The sequence below is a fragment of the Helicoverpa armigera genome, chromosome 21, assembly GCF_030705265.1.
Source record: "Helicoverpa armigera isolate CAAS_96S chromosome 21, ASM3070526v1, whole genome shotgun sequence".
NCBI lineage: Eukaryota > Metazoa > Arthropoda > Insecta > Lepidoptera > Noctuidae > Helicoverpa > Helicoverpa armigera.
In genome coordinates this window covers 10,038,167-10,050,751 of record NC_087140.1, presented here as the reverse complement: position 1 = coordinate 10,050,751, position 12,585 = coordinate 10,038,167, and the positions used below count along the sequence as shown (strand labels likewise).

Sequence of the window (12,585 nt, the reverse complement as noted above, 5' to 3'; positions counted from 1 at the left end):
GCCAGCCGAACACCGGGCGGGGTGCAAGACCTGTACCCCACCCGTCAAGACCAGGGGCAAGGGTCGGCCGTCCGTCGTCGCCACAGCCGCAGCTCCTGCGGCCGCCGCCACCTCCAATGATGCCGTCGCTGCCGGCGAAGTCGCCGCTGCTGCTGCTGCCGCGGTGCCCGCTTCTGGGCCTGAAGAGGAGGAAGACGTGATGGAATTCTAAAACGGCTCCACTACGCTTCCTCCAGGCGAACATCAACCACTGCGCCCGTGCCCAGGACCTGTTGCTCCAAAGCATGGCGCAGTGGTCGATCAACATCGCCGTGGTCGCGGAGCCGTACTTTGTCCTTCCCAGGGATGACTGGGTCAAGGACCTTAGCGGCTCGGTGACCATCATATCGTCGGCCGCCGCTGGTACTCCTTCCCTCGAAGGGGTGAAGAGTGGAAGGGGTTGCGTCGCAGCACGGTTCGGGGAGATAGTTGTTGTGGGGGTATACTTCTCCCCGAACCGAACTCTCGCCGAGTTCCACAACTCCCTCCTGGAGTTGTCTGTCGTCGTCGGAAGCTACACCCTCCCTGTGCTAGTGTTAGGGGACTTCAATGCCAAGAACTTGGCCTGGGGTTCCCGACACACGGACGCGCGGGGAAGGATGGTGGAGGACTGGGCGCTGGAATCAGGCCTGGTCGTCCTCAATCGGGGTTCTGTCCCCACGTGTGTACGGATGCAGGGCGACTCGGTAGTGGACATCTCGTTCGCCAGCCCCGCTCTGCTACCGCGTGTCTTAGACTGGCACGTCGAGGAGGGGGTGGAGACCTATTCCGATCACCGGTATATCCGGTTTGACGTCTCCGCCCAAAATCCAAACGCGCCGGTCCTGCAGACCCCGAGTGGTCCACGTTGGGCGCTAAAGCACCTTGACCGGGAGCTTCTCCTGGAAGCCTCAGTCGTGCGGGCTTGGGTGTCATCACCGGACAGGCCCGCCGACATCAACGACGAGGCGGAGTGGTTCCGGGAGACCATGTCCGAGATCTGTGACATGGCCATGCCCCGAGTCGTGCCAGGACGCGCCCGACGCCAGGTGTACTGGTGGTCCAGCGAGATTGCGGCCCTTCGCGAGGCGTGCGTCGCTGCGAGACACCTGTACACCAGACACCGCAGGCTGCGCATCCGCCCTCCGGATGCAGAGGCCAGGAAGCGGAACTGTACGAGGGATACAGAGCTGCGAAGACCGCCCTCCAATTGGCCATCATCCAGGCCAAGGACGTGGCCAATACAGAGCTGCTGGGGACTCTGGACAGAGATCCGTGGGGGCGCCCTTACAAAATGGTGCGGGGTAAGCTCCGCCCATGGGCCCCCCCGCTGACCCAGAGTCTTCGGCCTCAACTGGTGGAGGAGGTGGTGAGCGCTCTGTTCCCTTCGCGCGGGGAACACTCTCCCCCGCCCATGGTTCTGCAACCCGCGGTGTCGACTGTGGACCACACATCCGACGACGACGATGTCCCCGAGGTGACTGGGGTGGACCTGAGAGTGGCGGTAACCAGGCTGAAAGCCAAAAATACCGCCCCAGGGCCTGACGGCGTGCCTGGCAAGGCCTGGGTTCTGGCCCTTGAGGCTCTCGGGCCTCGACTAAGGGGGCTTCTCAGCGCATGTATGGAGAGGGGCCAGTTCCCACTTCGTTGGAAAAAAGGGAAACTTGTCCTCATTCGGAAGCCGGGGCGCCCTGCGGACTCTCCGTCCGCATACCGGCCCATCGTGTTGCTCGACGAGGTGGGCAAGCTCTTCGAGCGAGTTGTTGCACACCGCCTCGTTGCGCACCTTGGGGGGATGGGGCCGGACCTCGCGGACAACCAGTTCGGTTTCCGCAGGGGGCGCTCAACGGTGGACGCCATCATGCGCGTGAGATCTCTCACGACGGGGGATGCTGTGTCCCCGGGGGGGGTCGTCTTGGCGGTGTCTCTTGACATCGCCAATGCCTTCAACACCCTTCCCTGGAGTTGCATTAGGGAGGCACTCCGGTACCACCGGGTGCCGACCTACCTTCGTCGCGTGGTCGAGGCCTATCTGTCGGATAGGTCCATCATTTACCCCGGTCACAATGGGGAATGGAACCGGCGAGAGATGTCGTGCGGTGTTCCGCAGGGGTCGGTACTGGGGCCGCTCTTGTGGAACATCGGCTACGACTGGTGCTGCGCGCCGACCTCCCTAGCGGCGTCAGCGTGGTTTGCTACGCTGACGACACGCTGGTACTGGCACAAGGGAGGTCGCACCAGGAGGCAGCCGACATAATGGCGCGCGGGGTTGCGATAGTCGTTGAGAGGATCCAGCTGCTGGGACTGGAGGTGGCATTGCACAAGTCCGAGGCCATGTGCTTTCATGGGCTTCGGAACGCGCCACCTTCAGGTTCCCAAATTACGGTGGGAGGGTTACCATCGGCGTCGAGGGGCGATGAAGTACCTAGGACTCGTCCTCGACGGCCGGTGGAACTTCGTCGAACATTTCCGACGTTTGGGCCCCAAACTGGAGAAGACAGGTGCTGCCTTCAAGCGGCTCCTGCCCAACCTGGGAGGCCCAAACGCCCCTGCCGTAAACTCTACGCGGGAGTCTTGCGGTCCATGGCCCTTTACGGGGCCCCGGTATGGGCACGTTCGGTACGGCCGCGAGCTGTACACTACCTGAACGTGCCCCAAAGGGTGATAGCCATTAGGCTAATCCGGGGGTACCGCACGATCTCCCGCGAAGCAGCTGGCCTACTAGCCGGACTACCACCGTGGGATCTGGAGGCGAGAGTCTTCTTGCGCCTGTACGACTGGCGCGAGGAGGCTCTGCGCCGGGGGGAAACCCCGTTGCCGCGACAAGTTGTCGCGCAGCGGGCAGAGCTCCGGCGGGATGTCATGGTGGCCTGGAGGAGCGACTGTCGCAACCCAGTGCAGGGCACGCCACCATAGTGGCGGTAAGTCCCTCTTTGAGGAGTGGCTCGGGAGGAGTCACGGCGCCCTCACGTACCGCATGACGCAGGTCCTCACCGGACACGGTTGTTTCGGGAGGTATCTGCATCGAATCGGTCGTGAGGAGGCGCCCGGGTGTCACCACTGTGCGGATAGCCCCGAGGACACGGTGGACCACACAGTCCAGGAGTGCCCTGCGTGGGAAGGGCACCGCCGGGTCCTCGTCGAGGCTGTGGGCGGCGGCGACCTCGCGTCCGGCCCTGGTTCAAGCCATGGTCCGGGGCGAAAGGGAATGGGATGCCGTCGCCTCCTTCTGCGAAGCAGTCATGCTCGAGAAGGAGGCGGCGGAACGTCAGAGAGTTCGCACCTCTCATCCCGGCCGCCGCGCTGGAGCAGGTAGACACCACGGGCGCCGGGTGTCGCGAGACGACTCCCGGCCACCGTAGGCGTGGGTCTGTGGGCGGTGAGTTCGGGTGGCTCATCGCTCATGTCTGTTTTTAGACAACAGACCCGTGTCGGCGGCGCGCGTTGTTCCACGCGCTCCTCAAAGAGATGTCAGCAACCCCAGAGGGGCCCAGGAGGGCCAAGGCCTGCCGGGGCTGCGGGTTGTTCGAAAGAGGTACCGCGGCCCTAGCACATAAGGCCTACGACGGAACACGACGGCTTTTAGTCAGTAAGAGTCTGACACTCCCTCACCGCTGCTAACCCACAGCGGGAGGGTCATTTGATGATTTTTACGTCGTTAAAAAAAAAAAGTACACACACATGTACACATACACTATATAATGTATGTATTAATGTGTCTATGTGTGGGTGTGAGCGTACCTTTGACCTTAACTTCGTACATACGTCACACAGATACCTACCATGATTGTCTGGCTTTTAAGGATATTCTATTCGGGAAATTATATGTCACATGTCTGTCTGGCATCACCAGGGCCAAAGCCTGGAAGAGTTACCACAGCCCTGGTACATAAAGGGCTTAAGAAGGAACATGGTGGGTTTTACTCAGTAAGAGTCTGACACTTCCTTACGCTGCACCCACAGCGGGAGGAGTCATTTGATGATATCCCATAAAAAAGTCTGGCTATTTATACTTAATAATTAAGACAACGTAAGTCAACATCGTCCTGCCTAGGTGAGGTTGGCAATTGGGGCAGGGCGAGGCTCTAGCGACCGTCTAGTGGCGGTGTAATAACCACCAAGTAGGATATGAAATGCCTTCCTCGGAGATGGGCAACAGCATATCTGAAGCTAAAATATCTCACAATGCTCTCACCAACACGCAAGCACGCGGTGAGTATGGACAAATCCCCACTGATTGAAGGAGCTTTCTGTCCAGCAGTGGACATTTTTCAGCCGTGATGAGTCTATAGAAAAAAGGTTTTGAGTTTTCAAGTCTATATTGTACCTATGTCAAAAGTGAACATTACAAACATACAGACCTACATCGGATAACCATTTTAATTTGGATTAGATTAATTGTTAGGCATTGCCTCAGTACTAGAACGTTATCAAAACCCACATATTTATCTTTTTGTATATCCGTAATTATCAGTTCAGCATTTAATTCGGGAAACTCCCAGTATCATTAACAATTATTTTGTTAGCAATATCAAAAAAAAAATATTCGACAGGCCTCTAGATAATGCACGCCTTATTATAAAGGTAAGTAATAAAATTAGCAGAGAATTTTTTGTTTGTTTGTAAAGTTCCGAAACTATGAAACGTAAACAAATACAGATTTGAAACATTACATAGATACTTCACGGGTCGAAAGCCACACTATCCCTGGGTGATATAGGTTATATTTTATCCGAATATGGGAATCTATTTTCATTGGACATAAGTAAACCGCAGGCAATAGCTATTTCTTTATAATTATTTCTTCAAAATATTTGATCTTACATTACACAATTTGATTGTTAAACATACCGCATACTTTCCGCCCCAGCAATAAAGATCTTCAAACAAATATAAAATAACCTTGACGATTACTTTGTGTACAGTCAGTAAATAAAGCTAATGAATCGAGGCGTCTGTTAAGAAAATATATTTTATTAAAATCAATATTGAATCATGATTTGATGGACCATCACTGCACACTTTATAATTATTTACTTTGGTGCTACACAGGTCGTACAAAAAATCCTAAAATCGTTTTTATTCCTCTATCGGATCGTTAATATTGAAAAAGAAATAAATAGTTAAAACACTTCACGTGAATAATTGTTATATCTGCCTTTATAGATTGTACTGTTATGTCCCGGTAAAATACCTTTGGCACAAGGAAATTGATAGCGATTACAATCTAAACAGCACGAACAAAAAATCAACAGTAACAAATAACACAAAATGAAAACTTTTAATATCACAACACGCAAACGTTCATTTTTAGTTTAAAAATAAATAAAAAAACTGCATGAAGTAATGTTACTATCGCTACATGCACCGTTCACCGTTGCATCATCGTTGCATCAAGGCGACTGCATCGCACGACTCGTCGAAACGTGATGCGCTTCTGTGCAAGCTAGCAATTGGATTGCTATTGTTGCTTTTGGACTGTGGTTTAGACTCATTTTGGTAATTAAGGTATTTATTTTATTGCTTGTTTTATCATCAGAGTTTTAAAAAAGATGGTGACTTATTTAATTCTTTGTCATTGCTATTATCTTCTTAACCAATAATTATGAATTATGAATATAATGTAGCTAAATGGCTAAACCGATTGTGTAAATGTATGAAAAAAGCTTGGCATTAGGGAATAGATAATTTTATGCTGCCTGTTTCTTTGATATAGAGGTAAAACCGATAGACATGCTTGTGGTGTAACTATTTCGGCATACTGGAATTTATTTACTTGTAAGTAACTGGCATGCTGTATTTTTATATTGAAAATCAGCAATTGCACTGCGCCGTTAATACTTACAGCTAGTTATGTAGACTGTTATTAAAATATATATCGGCTAATAGCTATATTTTTTTTCCACTCGTTTAATAGATGCCTCAAACAAACAAGATCACTGCTTATGTATACGATTTTCAGGCACTTTTTCATACCTATTTAAAAAAATTTAATTGAAAAGGTACTCTGCGTGTATATTTGCAAAGAACACCGTAATAATCGCCGTCTCTTTAACTTTCGTTTCTTTTACCACACAAATAGAAGAAAATCATAATGTAACATTTTCTTTAGCCACACAAATGCACGTCACTTTAAAAGCTTTGCGTCCGAATTCTTGCTGCAAACCGCCATATTGGGCTCATACTGTAAAATGTATTACACTCTCAAATGTACACTAATATTACTTGGTTTTTATTGTTATAATTGTTAAATAAAACATGATTAATATGTTGGTAAATAGCATGAATGAAATAGGTACTAAAATAAATATTTTAGCATAAACTTCCTTAGGTATCTGGTAATATTTTGTAATCTTGTTGTAAATTATAGTCTGTTTGTTAATGTATTATTTATGTAGTTATTAAAAGGATAAGCATTTAAATTGTGAGGATAGAAAATGTTAAAATATTAGACTGTAATATTACACTCAATGTTTTTTAATGCGCTAAATAGTAAGAATTCCAACAAAACACTAAGTAAAAAAAAAAGTATTTTAAATTCAAATAAATTAACGTAAAGGTCAATGAAATCCGGTCTAGGTATTATTGTAACACTTCCATTGGAATAATAAGAGAAGTCTTCTTCTTAATTCCCAGCTATCCAAGTATCCACAGCACACCAAGAAAATCCACAAAAAAAAACAATTTCCAAAATCGAACCGAAATCACCGCACGAAAAAAAAATCAATTCTCTTTGCTGATTCTGTCAAACACTGTTCGAAATTTGATTTGAAAACGTTCTTTTTGTGACGACACCAGTTTATTTTTTGTTTGTTTTTTATTTTATATGTTTTTTTGTGTGTGTATGTGTGTATTGGTGGGTTACTGTAGTGTGCGTGTGTCGGGAGAGCGCTACACGCGCATGCCGCGCCGCGGCCCGGTTTGTACTAAGCAGTTTTGGCGGTGGAAACACTTTGAAGGGAGATTTACCAGCTTTTTTGGGTGGGATTAAAATCTTTCGGTGAAAACTTGTACGTATTTGATGGAGGTAGACGAAATTGTGAATCGTTTTACAGTTATATGTGGATTGCGGTTGGATAGGTGACAGTTTTACGATCCACAATTTTCGGGAATTGAGAAGTCCGGTTTGGAAAAAAATCTTGGTATTATTGATAGAATCCGTTTTCTGGGCATAATTACAACTTGACAATTCGTAACTATAAAACTCCGATATAAAATTATAATTAACATAAAATAACTACCAAAACATACCAATCCCAAAACTAAAAACTCATTAAAAAATTACAAACTACGCAACCGAAAAAAAAACTAATAAAATGAAAATAAAACTAAAACTCGTACTTAGTTCTGGCAACCCACCCTACTACGCCGCCCTGCGTAGCCGTAGACCCCGCCCGCTACGCCGCTACGCCGCTACGGCGCTACGCGTCTACGCCACACATACGTACCTATAGGAACGTATATAGGTTTTTATAATAATTTACGCTCGAAGGGAAGGGGTGGGTAGAAATCATGCTGTCTTTATGAATTAACGCGGAAATATGTAATTATTATTACTTTAAAAAGAAAATGTAAGCAAAAAACATTTTTAAAGACAGTAGGAAAATAACTAAAAGATTTTAAAATTTTTGTCTTGACCTTTTGTTCCAAAGTTTAATTTTTATTGGCTCTCGGAATACAATTTAATGCTACTGTGACAGCATGACATTTAGAAGCCATTCAGCTGTCATTATGTGGGTGTCTGTTTATTACTGTTGCGAGGAATAACACACGGTAATTCGGGTTCAAATATCGTCAAAATCCACGGAAAAGAACGCAGCATAAAACGATTAAGTACCCGGAAAAAAAAACAAAATTGTTAGGTATATGTATAACTTTGAAATAAATAATACTATCGAACTCTCTGTCCCTTGCGGTTTCATGAAGTTTCATCGCGTCTTGGGTAAAACTACTTCCAGTACTCGAATAAAATATACCTATGTTAATTATTCATGTATAATTTTCTAAAGGTAAAAGATTTTTTGAAATCAGTACATTTTGTTGTTACAGCCTTTTTTATGGTCCCACTGCTGGGCTGCGGCCTCCTCTCACACGGAGAAGGATTGAGCATTAATCACCACGCTTGCTCAATGTGAGTTGGTGATTTCAGACTATATAGTCCAGGTTTCCAAAAGATGTTTGCCTTCACCTTTTATCAGCCATTGGTGTCCAAGATAAACTGCATTTGCATATGGTGCATTTTGGGTAAATACAAATACTTATTTCCTCTTTACAACAACATTGTACACATATAAAACTACTACACCCCCATTTTGTTAGTCCATCAAAGCCTACACATCGGGAAGGCTTCGACGCCACAGCGTGTCAGCACATGTCACCCGGCTGTACGGCTGACGATCAGACGCTGTCACTTCTAGTTAGCTCGCTCCAATGTTAGTGCTGCATCAATGTTTCAATATACGTCAGCTTTATTTATGTAGGTAGGTGTTATGTGTTTGTTGGTATATAAAACATTAAAATGTGTCCTCTTTATAAAAAGTGTAGATAAATAAACATACTATAGCTCCATTTTGTTAGTCCATCAAAGCCTACACATCGGGAAAGCTTCGACGCCACAGCGTGTCAGCACATGTCACCCGGCTGACGATCAGACGCTGTCACTTCTAGTTAGCTCGCTCCAATGTTAGTGGTGCATCAATGTTGGGCTTGTGAGCTTTCAAAATAATTTATATGTAGGTATTAGGTCTCTGTATCTGTGTTTGTTTGTATAGTTCTATATAAATACCTAGATAAATATTCTTAGCTATTCTATTGGTATATCAATGTTGTGCTTGCGAGCTTCCAATCATCATCTCCCGAGCCTTTTTCTCAACTATGTTGTGGTTGGCTTTCCATATAGGTACCTACATACGTTGATTTTGTGGGCTATAACTTTATGTGTAGATAAGTTAGTCTTAGGTATTCTATTGGTCTATATTTGTTTATACATTTACGTAGATATTGAAAGCTTCCACACCGTGTTGGCACATGTCACCCGGCTGACGATCAGAAGCCGTCACTTCTAGTTAGCTCGCTGCAATGTTAGTGGTGCATCAATGTTGGGCTTGTGAGCTTTCAATATATGTAGGATTTGTTGTTTAAACTTTATACCTCTATATAGTTGTTATGAGTTTGTTATTATTTTTGATTAATTAGCTTTTAATAAGGTACAGTTATTATATTGCTTTATACGTATAAAGTGGAGTACCCTTCGGGTATTCTAATGTGCAGTCTAGGTCTCCTCGTTAGGCAACAGGATGAAATGACGCTCCCTGAAATAGCTCATATTTGGAGGTCCTTACCACTGCTAGCTTGGACTCTGATCCCGATGCGATGGTTCGGGCAGTTATTATTATTTTAATAAAATATTGTCTTCCAAACGTGATTGAAACTCTTTGTAACAATTATTCCATTCCTTGCAAATACCTATATGAACCTTGTCTTTCATTAAAATATTTTCCACCTATACATGCATACCTACATTACAGTAGCTACCGACAAAAACGTTGAAAGAGTTACCGTGAATTCGGAATCACTTTGAAGTGTGATCGTCGCCGTCTTCCTTAGAAATTATTGTTATTATGGAAAGCGCGAATTTACTTGGAAAATATTTGAATGAGATTCCTTCCTATTACATACTTATGAGGTCACTAGCTTTGCCCCGCGGTTTCACTCACGTTAGAACCATCCGCAACTGGTAAAAAGTAATTATCAAACTCCAGAGTATCTTTATTTTAATCGGTTCTACATTTTTGGCCTGAAAGCACAACAGACAGACATTTATTTTCGCATTTATAGTACAAGTAGGCAAGGATGAGGATCTGTATCAACAGTTATCAATTGTAATTTTCCTACGATTAAAGTAACTACAACGAGTATGAATTGTTATCCAAATCCTAAATCGGATTTACAGTAGATACTTACCTACTGGCAGTTTAAACTGGCGGTTTGATAGTACTGACTAGATTAAATATTGTAAATTCATTTGACTTTTGTATATACCTAAGTAAGTACTTTATAATGTTTTTGTTTGTAATGACAAAATGTAAATAAAAATATGAAGGATATGAATCGGACGTTCGACCGTATTTATTTTCTGTAATAATAAATAACAAAACAAACGGGATCAGCTAAACAAAACCGTTTAAAAACAACGCTTATTCTTGGAACACAGACGAATAAGAGCGAAAAAAACACAGCATTTTTATATTTCATACCAAATAAAAGAAACTGCAAGACATTATCACATGCCCTGGTAAAAAAAAACATGTATCACTCTACCTAAAATTCCATACTCAAAGTAACAGTGAGAAGTTATCCCGGTCTCAATTTAACATGCATTTAGGTAATCGTCCCTCCCCTGCCGTCCCGGGGGTGAGAATATAATGTTAGGGGTAGCGCCCCTTGCGTCGGAAAATCGCACACTTATTATATTATTTTGCGAAGCTGGGAGTTTCAACAACGAACAAATCTTGGATTAATTTGTTTAGATGCTTTGTTAAGTTTTTGGAGATCGTGGCTAAGTAACAGTGCATTGTTAGATCATAAGGTTTAAAGCTTGGCATGGTCTGATTACCATCAGATAAGATTTCATTAAAATATTATTATTCATCTGACAAGTCTTTTCCCAATTAGTGGGTTCGGTTTTCACTGTAACGATTGCCTTTTTGCTAAACGAAACTTATTTATTTTTTGATCTGTAAATAAACATTATACCCATACTTAAATATTAAATTCCTATGCCAAATATAATTTGGAAAATTGTGATGTCAATTAAGGAACGTTCATAAACGAAGGGTTAGCATTAGGGGAGATTTAAATACCTACAGAAGGAGAGGTAGTAAAGACTGATTATGATTATGGATGAATGCAATAATCTATATATAGGCTCTATGCATCTCATGTTACGATGGCCATGTTTCATGTTTTTTATGCTTAAATATTAGTGCTTAATGTGCTTAATTATTCGCCCATCAGCCCCTTTACACCAAGTTGATATCAAAAAAGACCGTCTTCGGGGTTCAAAAACAAATTGATGCAATATTAAAATCTGCACACTTAACAACTGCCCAAATGACCAAACATTGAAAACCTATTTCTAAATCTCTTAACACCCTTAAAATCCACGGATAAAATACAACAGGGTAACAGGTACTTTCTCTAACCCTCTAACCGCTCCCCAGCGTCACTGCGAAGTGGAAACTAACCCTCAACTTAGAGGGATTGAATTAAATATCGATCCTCATTAGATTTGCCGTGACGAATTTTAAGAGACGATTTGCTAAGGGCTTTGGGAAAGGGGTTGACAGAAATATGCATTTAGTTGGGTCATAATTATGGCTTTAATGTTGAATCATCATCATCATCATCATCATTTCAGCCATAGGACGTCCACTGCTGAACATCGGCCATCACGGCCTCCCCCTTTGATCTTCACAGATACCTGTTGGAAGCGACCTGCATCCAGCGGCCGGCGACCTCTATAAGTTCGTCTGTCCACCTCGTTGGTGGACGTCCTACGCTGCGCTAGTCCGTGGTCTCCACTCCAGCACTTTTCGGCCCCATCTGCCATCTGCTCTGCGAATAATATGGCCTGCCCATTGCCACTTCAACTTGCTAATCCTGTGGGCTATATTGGTTGGTGACTTTGGTTCGTCTACGGATCTCCTCGTTTCGGATTCGATCACGTAGAGAAACACCGAGCATAGCCCTCTCCATAGCTCGTTGAGCGACTTTGAGCTTTGAGATGAGGCCGATAGTGATGTTGAATAGTTTTGTATTATTTTCTATTTAAATGTTTTGGGAAAAAAGTAATAAGCTTCAAGCTGAGCATTGCAATGACACTCGGTTTATGTTCAACAATGGCGAACATGGACTGTTGCAGAATGGTTATTTAGAAAAACACCTATCGGTAGATTTATAGCAATTTTATCAGATATACTTGTAGAAAAAGACATTTATAACAAATTATCCACGGTTTGGATGTTATTGACTAGGTACTGCAATACTGTTATGTATCTGAAACACTGCAACGCTTTAGTTTCTAAATACATATTTTAGAAGCTACTCTAGTAGAAATTAAAGGCAAGCTTTACTCTAGTGCCGGCTAACGAAGCTTTCAGAAACCGCAGCTGTAAATAATTTACATGACCAAACAAACAAGTCTTAGCATAAAACGTTTTCAAAGGGATTTTCCATGAAATATGAAGAAAAAGCAATTTATTTTTACTTTGTTTAAAGCAGTTATTTTTTTGTTTAATTTATTTTACTTATATTCCTCACGAAAATCTATTTTCAAAGTATGAAATGCTACAAGTAGTGCCATCTATCGAAAGCTACTTAACTACATGACTCACCTTTTAGTTACGTTCTTCATTCACCTGAATGAGTGTCTAATTAATTCTCATTATTTTCAATAGATGTCGCTAGTAGTTGAATGGCGCACCACAATATTTTGAAACATGCTTGTTGTTTGTTTTGTAATTATTTGGGCGGGTCGGAAACTCGGCAGGAATTTATGTTTTTGTA

At 43.9% G+C, this 12,585-nt stretch overlaps 1 protein-coding gene across 6 annotated transcripts in view; it reads right to left on the bottom strand.

Annotated features, from left to right (window-relative positions):
- LOC110376021 (uncharacterized protein) overlaps positions 1-12,585 on the bottom strand; it is a 71,305-nt gene that overhangs the window by 43,323 nt on the left and 15,397 nt on the right. For 4 of the 6 annotated variants that reach the window (XM_064040240.1, XM_064040245.1, XM_064040243.1 and 1 more), the window contains exon 1: positions 6,884-6,973. The exons of 1 other annotated variant lie outside the window; for it this stretch is intronic. The gene's annotated coding sequence lies outside the window, so the exon portion shown is untranslated. Of the gene's footprint in view, positions 1-6,717; positions 6,736-6,883; positions 6,974-12,585 lie in introns of those variants that run through there. One more of the 6 variants, XM_064040242.1, reaches the window with a different exon arrangement.